The 10,475-nt window shown below is 33.3% G+C and overlaps 1 protein-coding gene across 4 annotated transcripts in view; it reads left to right on the top strand.

Annotated features, from left to right (window-relative positions):
* Positions 1–210: 210 nt before the first annotated feature.
* Positions 211–10,475, top strand: part of LOC132703013 (POU domain, class 6, transcription factor 2) — a 159,132-nt gene continuing 148,867 nt past the window's right edge. For all 4 annotated transcript variants that reach the window (XM_060672016.1, XM_060672015.1, XM_060672014.1 and 1 more), the window contains exon 1: positions 211–645. The gene's annotated coding sequence lies outside the window, so the exon portion shown is untranslated. The remainder of the gene's footprint in view (positions 646–10,475) is intronic.

The raw sequence follows: 10,475 nt of genomic DNA, 5'->3' as shown, positions 1-10,475 counted from the left end.
CGAAACTGGACATTACGAATCTAATTACAATTCTTGCTCATGCGTGCCTCCCGATAGTGGTAGGGGGTTGCCCATCGGGCAGTCGTGGCGCGAGGGGCGACGAGGATCTCCCCCCACCCCGCCGCCCCCGGGTAAGGGGTTAAGTCGTATCCGACGGCGGCGGCGGCGGCGACTGCCGCCGCGACAGTCAGTTGTTTTGAATCAATCGCGGCCGACTGTTCTACACTCTCTCCGCAGAAGCAAGGCAACGTCGCAGATCGACGGTCACATGTTACCGCGTGGTGCGAGGGCTCTCGATTGGTCTACGGTTGCGGCAACGTGGCGCGGCGACGCGTCCTGAAGGATATTTTGGCGCGGAAAAGCGAGTACACGCGGATTTCGGTTTTTCTTTTTGGAAGCGTGCCAAAAGTGCGCGGATGATCCGATGGTTTCGATTTGACCGCGTATAGGGGGATCAAGTAATGGTCCATTGTGGTCTTATTGTCGGACCGTCTTGAGTATACTTAACCCTGGGTTAAATAGATCGATAAACAGTTCAATTGAGCGCGCGGCGACAGTGGCGTGCGGACTTTTCGCGGGGCAACACGGCGGGCTACTTCAGGGACTGGTACGTCTCGCCGTTTCAGAACAGTTTCGGGAACTCAGGTGAGGCGAGCGACGATCATCTCCCACTCCCCCACCCTTTAGCTTTAAAAAAAAGGCGAATTGAAGGTTGAAAAATAGCCCACGGGATTTAGTTTTATATTAGACTTCAGAACCCAATGGCAGATTACAAACACGAATCTTACTTACATTAGGTGATTCAGATTAACTAATCGACTACTATAAGATAAAGCAACTATGATTCATTTGCGGAAAAATTCATTATTACCAGAGAAAAAAAAGAAAGAAGACTTAACACAACCGTTTATAAGGAACAGGATATGGCGGCGGACATTTCTATATGTCGCAAATAAATGATAAACATAATTCCCGCTTAAATGAAAGATATAAAGGGTTCGGCTATCAATTGTCCTAATTGGTTTATGGATGATTGTCCCATAGTCATCGACTAAGTTTAAAACTCTGACTAAAACCAACTTCAATTAATGCACTGCTTTATTTTGGTTCCTCTGTAGACTAGGATTACATATTTCATTTTGTCTGGGTTATTTGTAAAATAAGGTAGCAGACGAGTTCCGCAACTCAAGTTTAATTAAGTGATATTAAATTCTATCACAAATGTTATTATGATGTTTTTTTTTTGTTTATCCCAACGGGAATTCAGAATTATTATTATTAACCGCACGTTATCGCAAAAAGAGAAACAAAATGAAACCAAGTTCCTTTTATAAAACAAAAAAACACCAGAGCATCAGCAAATATATGCTCATCGAAGTGAAATTTACAGTTTTGCAATACTTTAGGTTTTAAATGCAAAGTGGTTTTTGAATGAATCGGTGGAAGTGCAATTAGAAATGTCCGCTTCGTTTTTTACACCCTAAACTGCACATTCGGAATAGTGGGATCGAGTTAACAACAACACTGCACAGCGGTCCCGTCTTACGGGACATGCGGTCATGAAATTCGCGCGCTTTTGAATATGGGATTTTTGTACATATTAAAATTTATTTTTATTTATATTAAACTTTAATATAAATAAAAAACTATTTGTTTTTAAAAACTAAAATTTTATCAACAGCAGGAAACATACCTTCAAAAAAATAATTCACATTTACGGGTACGGGATTACCATTTTATAATGAGTTGTCATGTTGCTTGATTTGAAGTGACTGCAGTTCAACTTCTGCAGATGTCTTTTGACTTTTTCATCCGAAGGATAACACTTTTTCTTTGCCTCCACAACTTTGTGATAGGAAGGGAAGACATTTGGGGCCATTTTTGAATTAACAAAATCTTTAATAAATGTATATTTTGTCTTCTTTGATCTGAGAACTCGAGGTTTTGGACTGATCTTTTAAATATTTAATTGCAGAACTACCTACTTTAGATAACTCCCACAATGTTCGACGTTCAGATCGTTCAGTACATTCTTCAAACTCTTTCATCAAAAATCTTTTTGGCTTGCTTGTTGACGGCTCTTGATCGTCGGAGACCTGCTGCATTTCTGCCACTTTTGATCTAGAACTAGAAGTTTGCCTCCAATAATCACTGAACTTACTACAAAGATAGAAGACATGATTTTCCAAGTTGGTATTCTCGTTCACTCTATTGGGCAAGGTATCTATTAACTCGGCTAAGATTTCACGGATTTTTTCTAAATTTTTGTCTGCTTTCTTGGCTCACCAAGTATTAAAAAGGTAAAAAAAAACATCCCTACGTTTTTTTTGTATATTTTCTTTTATGTATTTTTTTAGTTTAAAATTGATAAAAAGAAAAGATTGATACACAACTGTAATACATCGCTAGTGACATTGTAACGAGTTTTTACGGCAAAACAAAATTATGGTATTTTGGGTACATGACCACAGGCGGGGCCACAGTGCAGTACGGGGTCCATTTAAATAATAAACGCTAATTTTATTTGCAAAATTGGGGTTACAGTTGCTACTTAGGAGAAAGGAACAATCAATTTCGTAATTTATAAAAGAACGTCAATGCAGATTTCTTCCGTTTTGATTCTAGCATTTCATAACGAAATTCTTGAAGTAGAGTTAGGCGTGGTATGCGAAACATGCATATTCCATGTTTTTTATATTCTTTTTCGAAATTTCTTCTGATTTTTTTTCATTTCCTCAGTATAACGACTATATAAGCCCCGTTTGATAATTGAGGGTAAAATGAAGTATGAATTTTTGACCCACATTACTTATTGCTACTTACTACTTACTTATTATTGCTTTACCAAATACAGAATATTCCGACATCTATATATACTAGGGCGCTTTAAAAATTTGTTTTATTTTTGTGTTAGCTCTTACTCTCTCAAATGTTTCTTTTTGATATCGAAAAAATCCTCACCAAAAATCACTAAAATTAAATTTACGTATAATGTTCGCTATTTTTTACAAAAAACCAATTTATATTTTTAAAGTTGAGTCTTTAAGCTTTCCAAAACCGTATAACAAAGTATGATTATCATTAAAAGAAGATTAATTACAGCCATTTGGAAATTACAATTTTGAACTTTTCAGAAATAGTTCTAATAATTTTTTATCTACAGAATAATCAGTGTTTTATTTCTATGGATTTCAAATTTTAAAATGGTTGTCAGTGTAGGTGGCAGCACTAATTATATTAGATCACACGCACAGTTGTCAAATTATCAGTGTCTGCAACACATATATTAAGAAATTATTGTGTATTGTCATTCTTTAAAGCTCTCAGTAATTTCAATTATTATCAGTAAAATGGCTGAAAAGAAAATTTATTTGCTTGCTTTTTCATGTAGAAAATTAAGTAAACGAAAATTACCGAATATAAGAAAAGTTTTACAATTGTTTTTCTACAAGAATACAGATTCTAACCTCACAATTCGACAGTGTTTTCATGAAGTGATTCGTGATGTTATAAAAGTTTGGAAACCCACTCGATTCTGTTTAAATTTAGCAATGTTATTTGATGCATTAAGAAGTTAATTGAGGCCTAATAGATTAAAATTGTTAAGTCCAATGGCGTTCGTAACATGGCATTTTTTTTTGCCAATAATATTCGCTATAATGCCAGAGGACGTCACTGAATAATTTTAGTCTATTACCATTATTTTCCAAAAACAGATAACACCTTATATACTTAACACCGTATATCTTGATAATCTTGAAAACTCCGCACCCAAAAAAACTTGTCTTCATATTTATTAACAAAAGTATAAACTAAAATATCTTCGCCTGTTTTTCGAAAAAAAAAATAACTTTTTGAGTTTCGATATTACTGTTAAGAGTAAAATGAATATATTTATCTCGGAAAACCTTATAAAAAGATATTTTAAAAAAATCATATCTACCGTGAGTTTTGACCGAAAATCTTAATTTTACCGTTGCTTACTAAGTAGGTAGGTATAACTAATAAAGTTCACTCGCGCAGCGACCACATGGGCTATCTTCCACGCTTAATTTAAACCTAATCTCTCAATGACCGTCGAAAAACGATACCCGAAAAGCGAGACTTCTAATTTCTGCCTTATGCTTTAATTACCCCCAATTTAAAAGAGCTCGAAATTACGACACACCAATTTAAGCAATTTTCGGTGAATCACGTATTATTATTATTATTAACCACGGTTTTATTTAACCCGATATTCCCAAGCAAGACTCTGCGCGCGGCGTTGCCAGATCGAACTGTGAGTTGGGGAGCTTTTGTTTAATTTATCTAGTTGAAACATTTGTCCACACTTTTATCTAGTGGTATCCTAACGAAACGCAACCCACGTTGCAGGTACGTGTAATGTTGGTTGCGAACATTTATAATAATAATTGTCTTTATTAGTAAAAATAAAAAGTAAATAAATAATTAAAAAATGAAATATAATTAAAAAAGAAAAAGAAAAATACTAAAAGAAAAAACATCGAAAAGGAAAACTGTAATGAAGTGCTAATATTACACTACTTCTTCTTCTTCCCTAACCAGTATATCTTCCGTCGTCATACACATCTTCTATGCCTTAAATTATAAAAAATAGCTATAAGGGCTATAATTATTTCATGATAAATTACAACTAAATTAGAAAAAAAATTCAATTGAGGAAAACGGATGGATCAGTGGTCTCGAAATGGATTTTAAAAGAATTTATAGAAAGGCATTTGAGTGAAGGAGACAGTAAATGGAAGGCTATAAACAGCACAGTAGAAAAAGCATTTCCGATTTACGTTTAGTGACACAAGAAAATGTTCTGGACATAAGCTTTTAACATTTTATGAAACTGTAAGCCAATTTTACCCAACAATGATACACGAGCAATTGGATGATTATGACGAAGTGAGATGGTTTTAATCCTTTCTAGTTCAAAACTTAGCCAGTATAAAATTGTCGTGCTGTCCCAGAATTGAAAGATAAAGACCGCGGTCAAGATCGTTTGGTTGTTTATAGAATACATGCAAGAGTTTTAGGATTATCAAATAAAATTTGATGTCAGGTTTCGTGATTATGTTTAGCAACTGCCGATGAGTTTATTTATCTTAATGCTCTTTCTTCTTTTCTTTGAGCTTGGTTGAAATTTTTCGTCCGGTATCTCCAATGTATTCGATGTAGAGTTGCTTTCAGGTTTTGGTGAGTTGTATTTTGTGATGGAAAGCTTAATATCTCTAACCTTCACCTTTCACCAATACGGGAATCAGTCAATCGAGACAACGTTCATGCGTCTCCTTTAGCTCTGCCCAACTCAAACTATATATAATCAGGTGCAGAGTAAAATACTAAGAAATTCAGAAGATTTGTAAATGGTGTTGCAGTGGCCTGTGGAAGTTTCTTTGAAAAACAAAAGTGATTTTGCCACGTCACTTTCCTTTCCTGAACTTTGAGTTTTGATTTTTTTCAATTCTGACGGTCATGCAAGTGTCATTTAACAATAAAATATAGGCAACTTAATTCGCTTAATTTAGTGTAGTTGGTGCCTAGAAAACTATATCTACGTCAATCTACGATATTATGATTGTGCCTATCCTAGTATGAATTTTTCTTTTGAGAATATTTTACTTTATATAAGATGTACAGTCTAGACTGTAGAGGCTCATCTTATCGCGCATCGAGCATCAAATTAGATAGATCGTACTTTCTATTTGACATATTGTTAAATAACCTGAAAATTTGACATTGACAGTTCCAAAGTGACAAAGCAAATAGAGATTGTAACTTATCTGGGGCATCGCTCATACTTATACGAATACACTCTTTACCCTAGAGTGTAAGTAGACAGTTCAATACTCCGCGAGTCCCGGGTTCGATCCTCACTGGACGCAAAAAAAAAGTCGATAGCTAAACGAGCAGAACGAATTTTAAGTTTCTAATGGGAATGCTATTACTGTTACCGCAATACTGTTGAGAGAGGTGGTTGTTTACAACGGAATGAAGTTTTCCGAGAGGAAATTTGAGACGAACTTGCCTTGCCTTTCCCCGATGGTAAGAACGAACGTACCTACAATATCGGCAACGCCGAGAACACCAGTTGCGCTGTTCATAACGAAATCAGAATGTGTGTATTATGAATCACTTTACTCGTTTGTACGTGTGTTTGCGCGTTGCGCATTGTTGCTTGTAATTTAATTTACATTATGGTACTTTCTTTAAACCGTGATTTAAATCGTGCCGCTGACATAAATTACGTTGATCGAGCGAACAAAGAATACCTAACGAGGAGAAAAATGTCGCCGGCACTGATATTTAGGTCGTGACACAGTAGGGCTAGATTACGTAGGGAGCTTGATTTCGACGTATCCAAGGTTTTTCCCAGATACACGGGGTGTTAAATTTTGAAAAAAAAAGTAACGGTTTTCTTGATTGTGATGAACCTGAGAACTGAGTTAAATTCATTCATTTTGAATAGGTTAAGAAAATATATCAAAATTTAAAGATCACTCTTTTTTGTATTGCTATATAAATCGTAAAAAAAACCAAAGTTGAATTTATAAAATTAATTAATTTATTATATATATATATATATATATATATATATATATATATATATATATATATATATATATATATATATATATATATATATATATATATATATATATATATATATATATATATATATATATATATATATATATTTTTTAATTTTAATTAATATAGCCATAACCATTATATGGAGTATTAATTTTATAACCAAACACTACTTCCAAATTATATATATACAGTGTGTCCAAGATAAGGATGCACAGCATGGGGATCTCGGAAACTATAAGAGATACAGTGTCGGTTAAATTAGACAAAAGTTGCGCATTTTGATACCGAACAAGATCCCGTTTTACAAATTTGAAAATTCCAAGCCGTTCCGGAAATATCCGAGAAAAACCGAAATATTGCGATTTCGTTTTTATTATTTTTTAAAGCTATTTGAAAAGATATGAAAAAACGGAAAACACTTTTCCATTGGCACTTTTTAATCTCTCCAAATTGACGTTAACAAATTTTCATTACAGCGTTCGTTTCGATTCCATGGAACCACCATCAACTTTGATTTTTCTTATGGGACGGAAAAAAAGTACACACAGTATTAGGTTGTGCTTTTCATTGCGAATTCAACGATGTACGATACAATACGGTTACTTATGTTTTTATCCAGAAAAATGGATTTTTAATACATTTCAGCATTTAAATGGAGTAGGCCATGACAAAATGACATCCAGTCAATTTCAATGACACATTAATGTTATTTGTCTTTGTTATCAGTCGATCATAAGTTTATTCCTTTAGTTATTGTTTTTGTATTTTTATTGTTGTTGTCTTTTTCTAATTTATTTTGTTCTACAATGGAGGGAGGTAATTTTACAAACGAAGAAAAATGTGATATGCTGTCTTGCTACATCTGATGCCAAAGAAATTGTGTGGAAGCCGAGCGTATGTATTCTAACAAATACCCAGAGCGGAGACAACCTGACAAGAGTATTTTTCTGCGTTTGTTATTTAATCTGAAAGAATATGGATCATTTAAGAAGCCTGCATTATCCCGACAAAAACCTTCCAATGAAGAAAACCAATACATTGTTCTACAATCTGTTATCGAAAATCCACAAACTTCTACCAGAGAAATTGAAGACCAGAATGGGGTAGCTAAATCTACAGCTCAGTTTATTTTAAGGAAAAATGAATTTAAGCCTTACAAATTCAGAATATGTCAAGGATTAAAACCAGGTGACGACGAACGACGTAGACATTTTTGTGAGTGGTATACCAGGATGTGTGATGAGAGTTTTAATTTTCCATATAAAGTGATTTGGTCTGATGAAAGTATGGTGACCAATAACGGTATTTATAACAGGCGCAATACACACTATTGGTCGCAACAAAATCCACGTGTTAATAGACTATCCAGACATCAAGTTCGCTTTGGGTTTAATATTTGGTGTGGGATTTTTGGTAGCAAGATTATAGGCCCTATTTTCTATAATAATTCCTTAACTTCCGAGCGGTACCTTGACATCTTGAGGCACGATTTAGAAGATGCCTTAGATGATTTACCGCTAGGCGCTGTGCAAGGCTGCTGGTTCCAACAAGATGGTGCCCCAGCCCATAACTCCAGAGAAGTTCGCCAATATTTAACTGAACGGTTTGATGGAAAATACATTGGGACTTACAGTGAAACACCTTGGCCTCCAAGGTCCCCGGACTTAACTCCCTTGGACTTTTTCTTATGGGGCTACATAAAAAATGAGGTAGGTATTCAAAGAATGTTTTGACAACGAGGAACAATTACGTCAATTAGTACGAGCAGCGTTTAATAAAATTACTCCTGAAATGTTAAGTCGTGTTTTGGAGTCTACCGTGAGACGGGCGTACTTATGTTGTTATGTTTGTTATAGAATTTGTTTTTCATTAACTTGTTGGATTTAGTTGTTATGTTAAATGAACAGTTAGAGTTAGTAAATAAATAAACACATTAACTCGAACTTGTCAACTATTTTCTTTTGCCTTTCATCGTTCGGATCTCATGGCCTACTACAATAAAATACTAGAAATGTATTAAAAAGCCATTTTTCTGGATAAAAACATAAGTAACCGTATTGTATCATACATCGTTGAATTCGCAATGAACAGCACAACCTAATACTGTGTGTACTTTTTTTCCGTCCCATAAGAAAAATCAAAGTTGATGGTGGTTCCATGGAATCGAAACGCTGTAATGAAAATTTGTTAACGTCAATTTGGAGAGATTAAAAAGTTCCAATGGAAAAGTGTTTTCCGTTTTTTCATATCTTTTCAAGTAGCTTTAAAAAATAATAAAAACGAAATCGCAATATTTCGGTTTTTCTCGGATATTTCCGGAACGGCTTGGAATTTTCAAATTTGTAAAACGGGATCTTGTTCGGTATCAAAATGCGCAACTTTTGTCTAATTTAACCGACACTGTATCTCTTATAGTTTCCGAGATCCCCATGCTGTGCATCCTTATCTTGGACACACTGTATATATATAAATATATATATATATATATATATATATATATATATATATATATATATATATATATATATATATATATATATATTTATTTATTTATTTATTTATTTATTTATTTATTTAATTTTAATTTTACTTAATATAGCCATAACCATTATATGGAGTATTAATTTTATAACCAAACACTTCTTCCAAATTATAGTATAAACATATTAAAAACTTGATATATTGTATCTATTCATCCAAGTGATATTTTCCTCAGATAGCTTTCTTCCATATTGCTGATGTTGATTCTTGCAAAGTTCTTATGATTGATGGCAATCTTCATTATTGAACTATGATAATGATAATTTATTTTTATCTGCACAAATATAACATTAAAATTTTCATCGCTAAAAGAAATAAACATAAAACTTTAAATAAAAAATATTAATAGTAACAGTCTTTATTGCAAATAAATCTCAATAAAATCTCAAAGAGTGAAGTCAGCTGTTCAATTATGAAATAAATAAAATTAACCTGTTTTAAATAGTTTAGAAAAATATGTAAACTATTTAAACATCAATTATGAATTATTATGTAGATGGTGAAAAAAAAATCAAAGTTAACTTTGTAAATACGATTTAAATTGTGTAAAGAAAATGATAAAAAACATTATATGTAGTATTTATTTTATGATACCAAATACCACTTATAATTTATAGTGTAAACATATTAAAAACTTGATATATTTGTATCTATTCATCCAAGGATGTTTTCCTCATATAACTGTCTTCTATATCGCTGATGTTGATTCTTGCAAGGTTCTAACGAACATCAATCATTCAGTTAATGGTGTAAATAGTTTTATAAAGTACATTTTATGAAATATTAATTTTAAAATACGAAACACATAATTAATAATTAATAATAATATATTTATATCTATTCATCCAAATGATATTTTCCTGGGGTGATTTTCTTTTTTAATCGCCCATGGTGATTCTTGTAAACTTCTAATGATAATCTCTTCAATCAAACTGTCGATGGTAACTGACTAATGGCAATCTTCATATTTAGAAAACTTTTGGATTACTCCTGCGCGGGTTGTTGTTGAATTGTTGAATATTTTCGGAGACCCATAATAAAACATACACAATCATTTTACAACCTTTCAATATGGTCACTATATATAAAAAGAAAACATAAATCACATCGTAGTAGTTGAAATGTAAGAGAAAAAGTGACTTACATAATTGTTTCCTTGTTTTAAAATTTAAAATATACGCCTGTGATTACGAGGGAGGGGCGAAAAGTTTCCGGCCTTATAAAGAGGTGGCGCCACTAGGTCTACTTTCGAACATTCGAAACAGTGCGTTACAAAAGGGGAACCAACCTCGAAAAAGGCTGAAACAATTTTATCGGCAAACAAATTTGCA

The sequence above is a fragment of the Cylas formicarius genome, unplaced genomic scaffold (assembly GCF_029955315.1).
Source record: "Cylas formicarius isolate icCylForm1 unplaced genomic scaffold, icCylForm1.1 PGA_scaffold_6__28_contigs__length_40554024, whole genome shotgun sequence".
Classification (NCBI taxonomy): domain Eukaryota; kingdom Metazoa; phylum Arthropoda; class Insecta; order Coleoptera; family Brentidae; genus Cylas; species Cylas formicarius.
This window is presented reverse-complemented; position numbering and strand designations above follow the sequence as displayed.